This window comes from Capricornis sumatraensis, chromosome 1 (assembly GCF_032405125.1).
Source record: "Capricornis sumatraensis isolate serow.1 chromosome 1, serow.2, whole genome shotgun sequence".
In the NCBI taxonomy this organism is placed as follows: domain Eukaryota; kingdom Metazoa; phylum Chordata; class Mammalia; order Artiodactyla; family Bovidae; genus Capricornis; species Capricornis sumatraensis.
In genome coordinates, this window is record NC_091069.1 from 168922307 (window position 1) to 168940515 (window position 18209).

Genomic DNA, 18209 nt, shown 5'->3' on the forward strand with positions numbered 1-18209 from the left:
AAAGTGAAAGAGGAGAATGAAAAAGCTGGCTTAAGACTCAATGTTCAGAAAACTAAGATCATGGCATCCGGTTCTACCACATCATGGCAAATAGATGGGTAAACAGTGGAAAGAGCAGCTGCCTTTATTTTGGGGGGCTCCAAAATCACTGCAGATAGTGACTGTAGCCATGAAATTAAAAGACACTTGCTGCTTGGAAGAAAAGCTATGACCAACATAGATAGCTTATTAAAAAGCACAGACGTTACTTTGCCAACAAAGGTCCATCTAGTCAAGGCTATGGTAATGTATGGATGTGAGAGTTGGACTATAAAGAAAGCTGAGCACCAAAGAATTGACGCTTTTGAACTGTGGTGTTGGAGAAGACTCTTGAGAGTCCCTCGGACTGCAAGGAGATCCGACCAGTCCATCCTAAAGGCGATCAGTCCTGGGTGTTCATTGGAAGGACTGATATTGAAGCTGAAACTCCAATACTTTGGCACTGACTCATTTGAAAAGACCCTAAGCCTGAAAAAGATTGAAGGCAGGAGGAGAAATGAAAGACACAGGATGAGATGGTTGGATGGCATCCCTGACTCGATGGACATGAGTTTGAGTAAACTCCGGGAGTTGGTGATGGACAAGTAGATCTGGCATGTTGTAGTCCATGGGGTTGCAAAGATTCTTACATGACTGAGCAACTGAACTGAGAGAGGAATGGGGGCTATGCATCTCATTCCATTTTTGCTACAAACTGGTTATTCCTCATCTGGGAAACTCATCTGACCTATTTCATATTAGAAGGTGAAATATGAAAGAGTAAATGCGTACACACACACACACACATACACACACACACACACACACACACACACACACACATGTGAAAGCACTCATTTGAGAGACAAAGAAGAGAGAACAGTCTTTTCCACAACAACATGCACCACCCCAGACTACTGGGTGAACATTTGATCTGCATTTTTGCTGTTGTTTTTTTTACCATTCTCCATCTGCTTCCTCCTCAGATGGGTAACGTAAGAATTAGGACAAACTCTTATTAAGTCATTAGTAAAATGGTAGCTCAGCTGAAAGATGGGGGAGAGAGGTAAAAAACAACCAAAAAAAGCAGATCAAATGTTCACGCAGTGAACTAGGGTGGTGCATTTTGGTGTGGAAAAGACTTGTTCTAACCCTCTTCTGTCTCTCAAAAAGAGATACAATGAAAGCTGAGTTGGTGATGAACAGGGAAGGCTGGCATGCTGCAGTCCATGGGTCGCAAAGAGTCGGACATGACTGAGTGACTGAACTGAACTGAACTGAAAGTGGTGGCTTTGGAGTGTCCCATCATTCCAAGAAAAGAAGGCCACACATCCTGTCGCCAGATTGGGAGCAGTTCCACTTGAACAGTGCAGGAGCAACTAAGGGGCTTACAGGCACAACTGCTGGGACTCTCTCTTGTCCAGACTCCCAAAGAGAAGTTACTATGGTGACCTGTGTGTGGCTCTCCTTCCTTTAGTGTGCAGGGTCCACCTCCTCTTGGACAAGTAGGATCCTGTCAAGAGGGGATTGATTTCAGGCACACAGCTAGGGACAGTGCTTCAATCAAGAGAAGATAATTGTATCCTTATCTCTGAATTTATCACTGAATGAAAAGGACCTCATGGAGTTGCCACACTGGAATAGACATTCCATGAGAGCATGGGACTTGCCACTGAGCCATTGATTTATACCCAACTGAGCACAGAGGCAGCATATTATGGTCATTACATATATATTCAACTCATACATTAAATGTTAGGTATATTTATTCACATGAAAATTCTCGTTCTGGCACATGGAATTTTAATTGGAGTATATTTTCCTTCCATGAGCAGTCAGGTTTTGCTCTTCCTCCATGTTGCAGATGCAGAAAATAGCATTATTGTATCCAACCACTTTCTGTGATTGAACCCTGGAGTTTTTATGGAAATGAAAATTTCCTGAACATTTCTGCCTTCTGCGGTGCCTGGAGTAGTGGCCACTGCCCTTAAAGGGGCACAATCTGTACACCACTAAGCGGAGAGCATCTCCATAATGACTGCAGTTCACCTGGGCTTGGAAGCTTCTCTAGGACACATCTTCTACAAGGGACCTGTTGATGCTACACATATTAGGTTGGTACAAACATAATTGTTTCAGACCATGAATTTTAAATAATTATAACTAGGCTCAAACATGTCTTTATTAATCAAAACAGGGACCATTATAATCAACATTTTTTTTCCAATGAGAAATAAGTTTATTCCTATAGTGAATCTGTGCGTCAGGATTCAATTAACTCTTGGGAAGTATTTTCTCCCTTCTGCTGGTCATGGAAGCATTTACCCTGCAAAAAGTTGTGCAGAGGCTTGAAGAAGTGGTAGTCAGGTGGTGAGAGGTCTGGGGAATATGGCAGATGAGGCAAAACTTTGCAGCCCAATTCATTCAATTATTGAAGCATTGGTTGTGCAACACGTCATTGCTGTGGAGAAGAACTGGGCCCATTCTGTTGACCAATGCTGACCACAGGCATAGACGTTTTCGGTGCTTCTCATCCATTTGCATACTTTTCAGATGCAATGGTTTGACCGGGATTCAGAAAGCTATAGTAGATCAGACAAGCAGCAGATCACCAAACCTTTTTCTGGTGCAAGTTTAGCTTTGGGAAGAGCTTTGGAGCTTCGTCTTGGTGCAGCGAATGAGCTGGTCATTGCCAGTTGTCATATAAAATCCACTTTTCATCACATGTCATAATCCAATCAAGAAATAGTTTGTTGCTGTTGCATAGAATAAGAGAAGATGACACTTCAAAATGACAATCTTTTTTTGATTTGCATTCAGTTTCTGAGGTAACAACGTGTCGAGTTTTTTAACCTTTCCAATTTGCTTCAAATCCCGAATGAACCATAAAGTAGTCAACATTGAGTTCTCTGGCAATTTCTTGTGTAACTATAAGAGGATCAGCTTCGAAGATTGCTCTCAGTTGGTCACTGTCAACTTCCAATGGCTGGCCACTATGCTCCTCATCTTCAAGGTCCCCGTCTCCTTTTGCAAAACTTGAACCACCATGGCACTGTATGTTCATTAGCAGTTCCTGGGCTAAATACATTGTTGAGATTGCGTGTTGTCTCTGCTACTTTACAACCTATTTTGAACTTATATTAAAAAATCATTCAAATTTGCTTTTTATCTAAACATAATTTCTATAGTTTAAAATATATATTAAACAGCAAGTAACAATTCATTAGCTAAAAAACAAAGCAAGAAATGTGCATTAAAGTGATATAACATAATTACATTTATTTAAGAGTGTATTCCAACATCAAATGTTAAAGTTCAACAATGTAAAATCTCAGTTACTTTTGCATCAACGTAATACTAATGTGTTCTTGCCTGGAGAATCCCAGGGACCGGGGAGCCTGGTGGGCTGCCGTCTATGGGGTCGCACAGAGTCGGACACGACTGAAGTGACTTAGCAGTAGAAATACTAATGCATATTCTAAAAATGTCTGAAGCTCTCTCCAGGATGTAGAGGAAAAGCTGGAAGAACACCTTTAACAAACATATTTCAAAATCAGTAATAAACAGCGTTTGTACCCAGATACTTATCATTTAAGTAATCCAATATGCTTAAATATATAGCTGTAGGCCTATCTCTCTACATTCTAGTAAAACAAATGTAATTGATATTATTAATAATTTAAAAATACAAAATTTTTTAAGTTTACATTTTCTATTAGGCTAATAGATCAAATTTGGTCTCCTGCTATCATTAGGTTGGGAAATCACAAAAATGATTATTCTTTTCTTCCCCTACTATGTATGATTGATTTGACGTAGGTACATTAACTATAAGATGAACTAAATATTATCAGCAAATGTATCAACTAACAATTTAAGAGCCCAGGAGAAGAGATAAAGTGTCAAATTGAGTAAAATCAATTGGAAACAAATCCATAGATGTATTAATTAAGAATTTGAGAAACTGCTATGAGCCACTTGGTGCCACACATAAGGCAGAAAATAAAAGAACTATGGCTCCTGACTTAGTACCTTATAACCCACTGGGGGGAGACAGACATTAATATAATCACTGCATAAATATAAACCTTCAAAATGTGATAAGTGTTCTGAATGAAAAGTCAGTTTGCTCAGACAACACGTAACAGGGGACCTGATCCTGTCTGTGTTGATACAGGGGTGAATTTCCCGAGGCATTGATGCCTGAACTGAGATCTGAAGGGAGAGGAAAGACAGAGGTCAGGCAGGCCAGGTGGTTAGTGTAAGAGGAGCACAGTACCAGCAGAGCAAAGGCCCACGACAGGAGGGAGCTATGCTTCCCATGACCTGGAGTTGCCTGTTGCAGCCTGAGCCGAGAGAATGAGGCTGAAAGCAGTAATGGTGTGACTAAGAAGCTGCCAGGTTACACAGGGCCCTGAGGCCAAGACAGAGACGCTGGTCTTTATTCTCAAAACAGTGGGAAGGCTTGAAGGGCTTGGAAACATAGGTGATGGGCATTGTGACAAAGTGTTCTCTGCTTGCAACATGGAGAGTGTGAACTAGAATTTGGGAAACAAATGGGGAGGTTTCTTGCCTGTTTTGGGTGAACTGGAATCATAGTTTGGACTGCAGCTTTGATGGCATAGGGTAAGCGATATACATAGAATCGGGCAATATCCAATAACTAAAACCATGAGGCTGAGTCTTACATTTGGATGTGGGGAATGTAGGGGGAGATACCAGAGGTGCATGATTACTAAGGTACCTCAGAATGTGACCTTATTTGGAGACACACAGAAGTCATCAAGTTAAGGTCATTAAGAGTAGGCCCTAATCCACCATGTTTGCCTGGACACAGACAGGTAAGCACAGACAAGGTGAAGAGACACAAGGAGAAGACGGCCATCTGCCAGCCAAGGAGAGAAGCCTGGGATAGATCCTTCCCTCACAGCCCTCAGAAGGCACAAGATGAGCCTACACCTTGATTTCAGAGCTCAAACCTCCGCAACTCTAAGACAATACTCTTCTGTTGTTTCAGCCACTCAGTTTGTAGAACTTTGTTCTGGCAGCTGTAACAAGATAATACAGGCACATACATCCTAAAAGAGCTATTCCTTCCACAAGAGACACAACCTCAAGTGGTCACAACAGTTCCAGTGTACCTTTAGCCAACTCCTCTTTAATGTCAGCATCTTGTATCACCAAGGCACATAAGTCAAAAACTAAGAAATTAACATATTATTATCAACTAAAATGCAAGCTTTATTCAGATTTCACCAGCCTTCCTCGAATGTCTTTTTCAGTACCCAACTCAGAATTCCATGTTGCATTTAGTCACTGTATTTTTTAAGTCTCTGTTTGTGAAACTTCACTTTTTTTCCCTTTCTCATGACTTTGACAGTTTTCAAGAGTATTAGTCAGGTGTATACTATCCTCAAACTAGGTTAGCTTGATTTTTTTCCCCCCATGATTATGCTGAAGTTATAGGTCTGGGGAAAGCATATCAGGCTGGTAGCACACCCTCCTCATGGCATTATATCAGGGTTACATGAAAACAACAAGACATCACTAGTGATATTAACCTTGATACCCTAGCTAAGACAGCATCTGTAAGATTTCTCCACTGCACAGTTACTATTCCCCCTCTCTATATTCTGTTCTTCGGGAGTGAATCGCTATGTCACTCACACATTCAAGAAAAGGAGAAATTTTAGGTTTTCCTTTAAAACACTAAAAGAAAATCATCTTCACAGCATATCTATCTATCTATCTACCTATCTATCATCTTTCTATCTTTACTATTGGTTCAACCCATCCATCAACACTGCAATAAAATAACTAACAGGGTGTGATCCAGCTGGCTATAAGCAGAATCTCTAAGTGCTAAGTGCTGCTTTTAGACAGCAGAGAAATTACTAATGACTGAAAGGCAATGTAGAAACTGCAAGGCAGAGTATGAGATCAACTGAAGACACTGGGTCACTTAGCTACATACAAATTATTTATAAATGCTGCCCACGACTTAGCAGGTAAAGGGCAGCATACATTTGTAGACGGCAACCTCTTCAAAATAAGGTCAGGGGATTTCCTAAGTTAAGACAGTCTTGGTGAGGCAGAGTAATGAGTAAAAGTAGTTAAGAGTGGTGGTGAACAGGAGACATGGCGTCCACCAATTTTAAAGGGTGAAGAGGTCCCCATCCTAGTTCATGCTCACAAAGGTTGCACAGTATTTTGCATCCTGTCAGGAAAGGTTTGCAGCAGTCACTTTAACTGGTGAAATCACCTACAGTCCAGCAAAGGAAGAGTTCTTAGACATCACGCACTGTAATTACCTCATGATGCAAAATACGGAACCAAGGTCCAGAAAGGTTAGCTGGCATTCTCAAGTTTATAGAAACATGTATTGGCTAAGGAGAGACTGGATGGAAAATTCCCAACTTTTCTCAAGTATTTTTCCAACTATCTCTTGATAGCTCTTATTTTAAACTCTAGTCTAAATCCAGGCACAAGATGCCAAGGGTTGTATAATAACTGGCCCAGAGGAGCCACATAAGCCCAGTGAATACAGCATTAAGTGATGATGGTGATGCACAGATAGACTTCACTCTCCCATCAGTTCTAATTAAACTCCTTGTATTTACATATATTTTAGAACTCTACCATAACGTGGCTCATAATTTCATAGTTTAGCTTTACCTTTGGTCAAAATTTGAGTCCAGAATTTAGCTTTATCTTAGGTCAAAATGTGTTGTCACAAATGTAACAACTCAAAAAATAAGAAGCACTAGGATTTAGAAAATATAATACACCCAGAACTTATTTTATTCTTGTTTTCCAGTACCAACAATATAAATAAGATTGCACATATAAACACAGTAATAACAGCTATCCTTCACATTTTTTATTTTTATGTTGTTGTTCAACAGGGAATTGCTGATGAAAACCTTTTTTACTGAGAACTCTTGAAACATCTACTTAAGCTTAGATAGTTATATTTACTTTTAAAAAGTGAAAATAGGAACAAAGAGAATAATTAACACACGCCGGGTACCAAAAAATCCATTTAGATTATTTGTTCAAATATCAAAACTGATGATATAAATAATTGCCAGATATTCTAGAAGTTTGGGCACTCATTCTTTCAAACTACATCAATTCATATTAGCTTTCACTCTGGCAAACAGAGCTATATTCTGAGCTCAAGACACTTTCTGAATGTCAAAAATAAGGATGTGCTCAGAAACCTAGAGGTTCCCTGAATGGGTTAGATTCCTGTAACTCCATGCTTGCATTCATTCATATAACTTGAGCAAGCGAACTTAACATAATAATAGTAATAAGTAATTATCCCCTTTTTACCGGTAAATCAGCTTGACGTAGAAAAGATTCTTCCTCCTACTCGCCTTCCTCCTCCCACTTCATCATTTTCTCAGCATCTGCACCGTCATTACCACTTCCACACCACTTCCTTCCGCACGTTCTCCTCTATCCTGACCGCCTGCCTTACTCCTGCTGTTGTGTCTCCTCCTTCTCTTCCTTCTGAGACCCATTCCAAGTAACTCACTACTGGAGTAGGAGAAGAAATGGAATGATTCTTCCCCACATGAATGACCGATGAAGAGTCTGGAACCTGGAGGACGCCAGCAAGGGCTTTGGAGCTATTTTTACAAGACCTTCTAAGTGAGAACCTTGGATCTGTCATGTCCCCATTTCATGTGTATTTAGGTTATCTTCAGTTTTACTTTTGTTTTCTAAAGTTTATTCACTTAGAAGCACATTCTTAAAAAGGACTGTGAAGATAATTCCCCAAATTCTTAAAATCATATAGTATCTGTTGCCAAGGTAACACAATATGGGTAGATGAAGGGCACAAGGACATTTTTTTAAAATTCTTAAGTCGTATGAATGGTGTGCAGTAGTATAGCACTAATTAAAGCATGGGCCAGGTCTAAGACTATTCAAACACTTCCCTGGGCAGTTATATATAACAATCTTTCAGTTAAGTTCAATCACTCAGTCATGTCTGACTCTTTGCGACCCCATGAACCACAGCATGTCAGGCCTCCCTGTCCATCACCAAATCCCGGAGTACACCCAAACCCATGTCCATTGAGTCAGTAATACCATCCAACCATCTCATCCTCTGTCATCCCCTTCTCCTCCTGACCTCAATCTTTCCCAGCATCAGGGTCTTTTCAAATGAGTCAGCTCTTCACATCAGGTGGCCAAAGTATTGGAGTTGCAGCTTCAACATCAGCTCTTCCAATGAACACCCAGGACTGATCCCCTTTAGGATGGACTGGTTGGATCTCCTAGCAGTCCAAGGGACTCTCAAAAGTCTTCTCCAACACCACAGTTCAAAAACATCAATTCTTTGGTGCTCAGCTTTCTTTATAGTCCAACTCTCACATCCATACATGACCACTGGAAAAACCATAGCCTTGACTAGACGGACCTTTGTTGACAAAGTAGTACCTTTGCTTTTTAATATGCTGTTTAGGTTGGTCATAACTTTCCTTCCAAGGAGTAAGCATCTTTTAATTTCATGGCTGCAGTCACCATCTGCAGTGATTTTGGAGCCCCCCAAAATAAAGTCAGCCACTGTTTCCACTGTTTCCCATCTATTTTCCATGAAGTGATAGGACCAGAGGCCATAATCTTAGTTTTCTGAATGTTGAGCTTTAAGCCAACTTTTTCACTCTCCTTTTTCACTTTCATCAAGAGGCTCTTTAGTTTTTCTAACAATCTTTAGGAGATCATTTTTCAGTATTCTGATTTAAGTCAGTTTGTTTCTTCCATTTACTTATATACAACTCTTATATGATCTCCATAAGCTTTACTTAAGACCATGTCCCAATTCTACTGGTTTTCCCCATAGCAATATTGTGGCTGAGCCACTTAATCCTGGATATATTTACTATAGGGAATACCATCAAACTCAGAAATATCACAGAACATAACAGAGGCTGGTAAGGGTACCCAGGAGCCATAGGTAATCAAACAAATAAAGAAACAAACACAGATTTGGCATTCCATTTATCTCAGTACATTGCCAGCAGGAAAGGGGAATATATGTCACAGCCTCACAGTTGTTATCTTCTCACCCATCACAAAATGATTGAAAGATGAAAAGATATCCTATTTTATTTTTCAATAAGTATACTATACATTGAATATGGCTATATAACTCAGTGCCCAGCATACTTCAGAAATGAGACTCAATCACACTTTGGGATATTAGAGAATATGCTCATTAGGGATATTTTGATTTTAGTGGTAAACCAGTATACTTGAGTAACGCATTCCAACTGGTCTAAAGAGTTCGTAATACATAAAGAGAATTATATAATGTATTATTATCATGACTATTATTACTTAACTGAATATATCATTACTAAATAACCTTACGATGCACTCATGAGAAATAAAAGCTTGTGTTGCTCCAATATCAAAAGATATATAATACTAAATCACAGGTTTGGGAGTTCTAAGGGATTTATATCAAACTAGCATAAAACAGCGCTTTGTATATATATTTATTACACACTTATCTCTGGATATTCAATGAAAGAAAATATACATGTTTGTTAAAATAAAGTGATTTAAATTCTACTAAATGTCTAAAATATCCCAAAGACATATCTAGGGAGAATGGCAATCACTTACTTCATCTGATACATCTGACTTAAAAATGGGGCTGCTTCCAAGTATACCAAGGTCAAATTAAGGACACCAGGCCTCTGGTGTCCTCAAGCAAAGAAGTGTTCTTCTGGGTGGATATGACCTAGAAATACACTGAGGGAACGTTTCAAGTATGTACTGTCTCCTGTGGGATTCACCAGCTCTCAGCTTCCTCTGGTTAACACAATGACCCACTGAAGCGAGCAGGAAGGGGCTCCAGCCAGAACATATATAGCCCTTCAATCTCCCTCTCAATAAGCCAAGACATCAAGTTTTCATTTCAAGCAGACTGTACAATTTTGAGAAGTGTTTCAAGGGAACATAGCATACTGGCATTGTAAAAATGTGTGTGGAGGATGGAGGTGATGAAAGACATTGAATGAACTGTAGCAAAGATCGTGTGGTAAGAAGTTCGCTCACCTTCACTGTATTCTTTACCTTAGGAGAAGGGAAAAAAAACTCTCTGTAAGGAATTCCATATACGCCTCAAACATATGCAGTGAGCGAGAGAGTGAAAACGAAACAACACAATGGACTCAGCATTAGAAAGACTGTCTGGGCTTCAGTTTTGATTCGGCAGCTGACAGATTTGCTAAAAGATGTGCAAATCCCAGCACCTCCCTGCACCTCAGCTGTCTCATCTGGGAAATGAAGAGGTTTGAACTCTGCTATCTAAGGTTGCCTTTGGTGCTACCGCTCTTTGATTCTGAGACAAAAGTGCATGGGCAAGTCTTTGAGGGAAGCTCTTATCTTTGCTCCTTTTATTTCTCATCAGGGTCCAGTTTGACCCAGATCTCACTGAGAGCTGTCAAACCAGCGAACGGAGGAGCAAGGCTCAGACCTCTGACAAAGCCACATCACACAACCTGGCCATGTTTGGGACTCAATCTATGTTTCTCTCTCTCCTTCCAACTTTGAAGGCCATTCCCCCTCATTCTCTCATCTCTATATGCTTCCTACCTCCCAGCTTCTCATGTATAAAAACATGAGTTTCCTAAATAAAGAGATTGCCTTTCCATTAAAAAAATACCAAGGCCTAAGTAAGACCAGAGCTTCTGAGAAGCCCCCAGATATGAGTTGTAAATACCTGCAATGCATCCCCAAGTAGTCCTGGGACCACTTAACTTTGTAAGTGAAAAGCTAGTGCCCTAGAAGGGCAGATACTCAAAACCTACATGGCTTATGAGTAGAAAAGCAAACGGAAGATGGTCTAGTTAGTTGATTCCAGTGTGCCTTGGGGTTTGTGCCTATCTGCTATGGCTGACAAAACTATTCATCAGGTAGGTATGACGGCTTTTGCCAACTATGGCCAAAAACAAAATCCTAAAATTCCCAGTATGAGTGTGTTTGTTTATGCTCAGTTCTGTCTGACTCTTCGCAAACCATGGACTGTAGCTCCTCAGACTCCTCTGTTCATGGAAATTTGCAGCCAAGAATACTGAAGTGGATTGCCATTGCCTCCTCAAGGGGATCTTCCCTACCCAAGGACTGAAGCCACGTCTCTTGTGTCTCTGGCACTTGCAGGCAGATTCTTTAACATTAGCACCACCTAGAAGCCCCAGGATATATATGCATCTATTAATTAATCCTGTAAATATTCAGTGGCTCACATAGGTCAAGGTGTTTTCCCTTCTTAAATGAGTGCCTCGCTGGCTGGTCTCAGAAAACCATTTATTGCAAAAAGAGCTTACTACAACACTTGTCTGATTAGAACTCAGGACTCTCTGAACTCTTCTACCAATGAACCTTCTACCACCTTCCACCTGGAGTCTGGCTGAGCAAGGAGCGCAGATGAGTAGATGTCCCCCCTGGTGATGTCCTGTAACCAGTGAAACGTTATGAGTCTGATATTTCTGGAAGGTGCCTAACCCCATGAAATCTCTTGTCTCATTCATTCTGTCCCTGGAAGAAAAGAAACTTCAAGCTGTGATCAGGAAGAAATAAACAAAATGTTCAAAACCAGAAGTTGCTTTCCTTGCCTATAATTTTGTACTTTCCTTTTTTTTTTTAATTGTGAATGCCAGTAATTAATGGAAGTACTTGTGCTCTAGGGAGATTTCTGTCCCTCCCTCTCCATTGTCAACGTTCGCTTTGAGAACCAAGTCTCTCCTATTTGTAAGGGGCAGAAAGTACACCACAAGGTGCCATGACTTAGAAGGAAAAGAAAAGACAAAGAAGGACAGGAAAAGAGGTAAAGCAACAATGGAAATCTAACCTCTAGACTGAAATAAGCTGGTTATAACTGAGGATTATGTAATGAACAAGACCACTGTCTCTTGACTTATCTGAATTGACTATTTCAGTTCCAACAAGTATATATGATAAATTATTTGTCTCTGAAAACATGCTTTATTTCCTCCAACTACAAATTTCCCTTACTATACAAGGACACACAAGAGCATGCAATGTGAATTTTAGGGGAACACTTGTAATAAGGAGCTCATAATCAAATATCAATATAGAATCTAAATAAATGATTTTATTTTTGTTAACCTTTGTTGAGTGGCAAAGTCTCCACAGCATCATTTTCTTTGATATGCATGGCAACAGTATAATGGGGTACTATTATTCTCAACCGTCTACAGGTAATGAAACTGAGGTTCAAAGAGTTTATTGAACCCTTTGCAAGATCACCCAGCAGAGTTAGAATTACCAAGTCTTCATGACCCAGCAATCAGTGCTTTTAAGGATAACTTCATCCTGTGAGAAAGAGGGTTTTCTCTGGGAAAGATTATGAACAAGGTGGTCATAAAATGAGAGCAATGGGTGAGAAGTCAGAAAATATATATGTGAACCTGGGTTCCAATGTGTCATTTTTGTTTTTGTGGGGCTCAAATGGTAAAGAATCTGCCTGCAGTACAGGAAGCCTGGGTTTGATCCCTGGATCAGGAAGATTCCCTGGAGAAGGGAATGGCAACCCACTTCAATATTCTTGCCTGGAGAATTCCACGGGCAGAGGAGCCTGGTAGGTTACAAGTACACGGGGTCACAGAAGAGTTGAACACTACTGAGCAACTAAACAACAACAATTGAATTTTTAAAATTTATTTTATCAAGGTATAATTGATTTAGGGCTTTCCAAGTGGCCCAGTGATAAAAGAATCCACCTGCCAATGCAGGAGACATAGGAAAAATTGTTCAATTCCCGGGCTGGGAAGATCCCCTGGAAAAGGGAACGGCAACCCACTCCAGCATTCTTGCCTGGAGAATACTATGGCCAGAAAAGCCCAGTGGGTAATAGTCTGTGGGGTCGCAAAGAGCTGAACACAAGTGAATGACTGACACTTTTACTTCCTGGGTTTCCCTAGTGACTCAGACAGTAAAGAATCTGCCTGCAATGAAGGAGACTCAGGTTCAATCTCTGAGTCAGGAAGATCCATGGAGAGGATAACAGCTTTTCACTCCAGTACTCCTGTCTGGAAAATTCCACAGACAGAGGAGCCTGGCAGGCTGCAGTCCATGGGGTTGCAAAGAGTTAGTTGGACACTACTCACGGCATGTGCAAACACACACACACACACACACACACACAAGTTGATTTACAATGTTGTGTTACTTTCTGGTGTACAGCAAAGTGATTCCCTTCTACACATATATACTACTTTGCATCTGCTAATCTCAAACTCCCAACCATCCCTTCCCTCTACCCCTCCCCCTGGCAACCACAAGTCTCCCCTCCATGTCTGTGAGTCTGTTTCTGTTTCAGGAACAGGTGTCTGATAAGTCCATCTGTGTCATATTTTGGATTGTACATCTAAGTCATGTATGGTATTTGCCAAAGTGTATTTATTATACTAACTTCATCAGGTCATCAATTTCTTTATCTGTGAAGTGGGCATAATTGCTTGGTGGACCCCATTATTGGGTTGTCCTGAAGATCAATGAGATAAACAGCCTAACACTTAGGAAAACATAATAACTATAAAATATTATTATTTCAAAATTATAAAGAGATATATTAAAAGATGATGCTATGAAAGTGCTATACTCCATATGTCAGCAAATTTGGAAAACTCAGCAGTGGGCAACAGGACTGGAAAAGGTCCGTTTTCATTCCAATCTCAAAGAAAGGCAATGAAAAGAAAGCTCAAACTACCGCACAATTTCACTCATTTCACATGCTAGCAAAGTAACACTCAAAATTCTTCAAGCCAGGCTTCAACAGTACATGAACCACGGGCTTCCAGATATTCAAGCTGGATTTAGAAAAGGTAGAGGAACCAGAGATCAAATTGCTAACATCCGCTGGATCATAGAAAAAGCAAGAGAGTTCCAGAAAAACATCTACTTCTGCTTTATTGACTATGTAGATCACAACAAACTGTGGAAAATTCTTGAAGAGATGGGAATACCAGACCACTTGATCTGCATCCTGAAAAATCCATATGCAGGTCAAGAAGCAACAGTTAGAACTGGACATGGGACAACAGACTGGTTCCAAATCAGGAAAAGAGTACATCAAGGCTGTATGTTGTCACCCTGCTTATTTAACTTAAATGCAGAGTACATCATGAGAAATGCTGGACTGGATGAAGCACAAGCTAGAATCAAGATTTGCCAGGAGAAATATCAATAACCAAAGATATGCAGATGACACCACCCTTATGGCAGAAAGCAAAGAAGAACTAAAGAGCCTCTTGATGAAAGTGAAAGAGAAGATTAAAAAAGTTGGCATAAAACTCAACATTCAGAAAACTAAGATCATCTGGTCCCATTACTTCAAGGCAAATCAATGGGAAAACAGTGATAGACTTTTATTTTGAGGGGTTCCAAAATCTCTGCAGATGGTGACTGCAGCCATGAAATTAAAATATACTTGCTCCTTGGAAGAAAAGTTATGACCAACCTAGACACCATACTAAAAAGCAGCAACATTACTTTGTCAACAAAGATCCATCTAGTCAAGGCTATGGTTTTTCCAGTGTCATGCATGGATGTGAGAGTTGGACTATAAAGAAAGCTGAGCACTGAAGAATTGATGCTTTTGAACCATGGTGTTGGAGAAGGCTCTTGAGAGCCCCTTGGACTGCAAGGAGATCCAACCAGTCCATCCTAGAGGAGATCAGTCCTGGGTGTTCGTTGGAAAGACTGATGCTGAAGCTGAAACTCCAATACTTTGGCCACCTGATGCAAAGGGCTGACTCATTTGAAAAGACCCTGATGCTGGGAAAGACTGAAGGTGGGAGGAGAAGGGGACAACAGAGGATGAGATGATTGGATGGCATCACTGACTCAATGGACATGAGTTTGGGTAAACTCCAGATGTTGGTGATGGACAGGGAGGCCTGGTGTGCTGCAGTCCATGGGGTCACAAAGCATTGGACATGACTGAGTGACTGAACTGAACCAAATATTAATATCCTAGTTTCTTAAATTGTGAATGAGGGTGAACGTATAAGCAGAAAAATTTTGCAGACACAAGGAGAAGTAAAGGAATTAAAAAATGCAAAGTGAGAAAAATAAGACCCACTGGAGGGAAAAATAAGAGAAAGCTTGGTGGGCTTCATATGGCAGATGGGAGCTCACAGAAAGCAAACAAAGCTCGGAGGCAGAGTCTATTTCCTGAGATCCAGAGGAATTTGGACGTCCCAGGCCAGACAGAGATTCAAATCTGCTGGGGTAGAAAATTATTTGAGACCCTCTGGAGTCAAATCTATTTCCTAGGATACAGAAAAATACAAATCTGATTGTCTGCCAAATCTTAAACAATAATAAGTATTGCATGCAAATAAAAAATTGAAGTAAGCATGGGATGGGATTTGAAATAGCCCAGCTCAAGCTTCGTGCCAAATAAGAAGGTTTTACGTGCACCAATGTGGATGCAGTTAACTTTCTCATCTTGAACTTTAGGGTTTTATGTCCATTCTCTCCTTGGGCTCCCCTGCTGGCTCAGATGGTATTCTCTGCCTAACCCCTTGTAACTCAGATTCTCTCTCCAGCAGAGTGTGGTTCTGATTTCTTCCCATTTCCCAGGCTGTTCCATCTCTGAAACCTACTTTTGTTCTTTTTGATCTTTGAGGGAGATTGTAACATAGTCTCATTGCCCTGTACACATTTAACTTTTAATATGTTGTCTCAGGTCACAGCTTACACTTGTATATAAATAACTCTCAGCCTTCAGCTCCAACCTGTCGCCTTTACTGAGCACCAGTTCAGTTTTCCCTGCAGCTTTCTAGTTCAGTCTGTTTCTACCCACAGCTTATGATCCACCTTCTTTCTTGTTCTGTAATGTATTTCTGCTCTTTGCCTTTAAAAAACACACATACACACAATTATGTTGCCATTTTTCTAATTAGCCACGTTCAAAACCTCTGCATTGATCATATATATATATAAAATTGATCATATATATATATATAATCCCTCTTTGACACAACGAGGTTGCCTTCAGAGGACTCTCACATCTAGCCTGTGCATCATACCTTCCCTCCTGTCTGTGGCCCCACCATGGAAACAGGGCTGCTCCATTATTTCTGGGAAGTGTTTCTTCCATCCACCCATCTACTCACCCGTACCCTCTTTTCTCATTGCCATCATCCTAGTTTAGGTCTTACAACTTATTCTGAGGCAGTTCACAGGCTTTTCTAATTGAAACCACTTTAGTCTTTCCAATGCATCATTTACAGGCTGCTCAATCGCTCAGTTGTGTCTGACTCCTTGTGATCCCATGGGCTGTAGCCACCAGGCTCCTCTGTCCATGGGATTCTCCAGGCAAGAATACTGGAGTGGGTTGCCATTTTCTTCTCCACATTTAATTGCTACCAGATTAATATCCCTAAATGTTTTTTTTTAACCTTTTAATCAAATAACTTCCTTAATAAATAACACCTTTACTGGGTCACCAATCTAAGAGGACACACCTCACCCAGGCATGTCATTCCTTTCAAAGTTTTCATTCATTATGCCCCTACTAAACCTTTAGGTTCTCTTAAAACATTTTCTTCATGTCCTATATACACATGGTTTGTACATTTCTGTCTTTGTGCTATTCAACTCATGGTACTGTTTCTTTTTTGTGCCTATAACCTTTTATTAACTTTGAGGCATGATGCCTCATATAAACTTTGTCTTGTTTTCATTACCTCTCATTTGCTCTTCTAGAACTGTCATACATGGTCTATGTGTGTCTGAATTTATGTGTAATGTAAAAAGATAAATGCATATTATTAAACAAGAATAATTTGTCCCAAAGAACCCTATCATGATATGAATTCAGATCTTCTCTACCTCACCTTGTCCTTCACTCTTACCTTGAGAAAACATACAGATGTTTCATCATGACCTGAAGGTCAAAGCACTCAAGTTCATAGACAACAGTTCTATGTAAACAAACTCAGATGTCTCATCTTATCCTCTCCCCCATCCATCAAGCTAAGAATCCTGAAGCTGTCACAGATGCTCCCTGTGGCCACCCCCCACGTCTAGTGTTGCTAACCTTGGCAGCCACACCTCACGTCTCACTTCATTTCATCTGGTGGTAGAACGTAACCTCGGAGCAGCGGGAAGACAGTGTTGGACTTCCACCGGCTTCCTTTGAGATGCGGCTCCTGAGCAAGGCACCTGCTGTTGGCCGGGTGCCCGGTGCCAGGGAGTGCTCATCAGCAGAGGCAGAGCTCTGCCAATAATCAGCGAGGCTCTGTGCTTCCATCCGTAAGTTAAGTTGCAAATATAGCAGAAACAGGAACAAATATAGGCCTAACCCTGCATGGGCTTGGGAGTGGTGGTGAGAAGAGAGAGAGAAAGACAAAGAAGGACACAGCAGCCCATGGGGGAGGAAGCCCTGCACTTGATGGTGGGAAATCCAGATGACAGGCTTGAGTCCAATTGCACAAGGAATCAAGTTTCCACCCATTAAAACGATTGCTTCAGATTACCTTCTGGCATATTTTCAGCTCTTTATCTTTCTATAATTCCATGAAGGAAGTTATCAAAGGAAAGAGAGGAAGCGAGAGAGAGCATGTGCTCTTGACTGGAGCCAGGTAGATTTGCCCATGTATTCATGATTACCATTTTCTACCTTCAACATACGATACCTCTGTCATCAATCAGGAATAATTACACAAGTTTACCACTCCCTTTCCTTCTTTCTTTCTTTGCCCCTCCTTCCTTTCTTCTTTTGTTCTGTTTCACTTCAATAGCAGCCTCAGCTGCCATCAAAAGCTCAGTGGGGCTCTACGGAAACAGATCCTGGAGGCACCTCTCCTTTTTGTCAGGACAGAACAGAGTTTGTGTTGAAGGGCAGCCAGCAACTTGGCACTGGCCAGAGTGAGTATTAACAAGAGATGAGAGTAGTGAGTCAGGCTGGGGTCCAGTCCTCAGACTGGACCCAGATCCTGTCACGTCCCTCACCACCCCATGCCATATTCTGCCATCACCATTCTGGGGCTGAGCCATGATAAAGGGTGGAAAATGCAGCAGTCAGCCAGGCCTGCACTGCTCACCCAGGGCCTCCTGATTATGTCTCCTGCCTTAGAAGTAGTCATGTGACTTTGCAAACTCCCTGCATGTCAAGTATCTTCTGATCTCTTTCT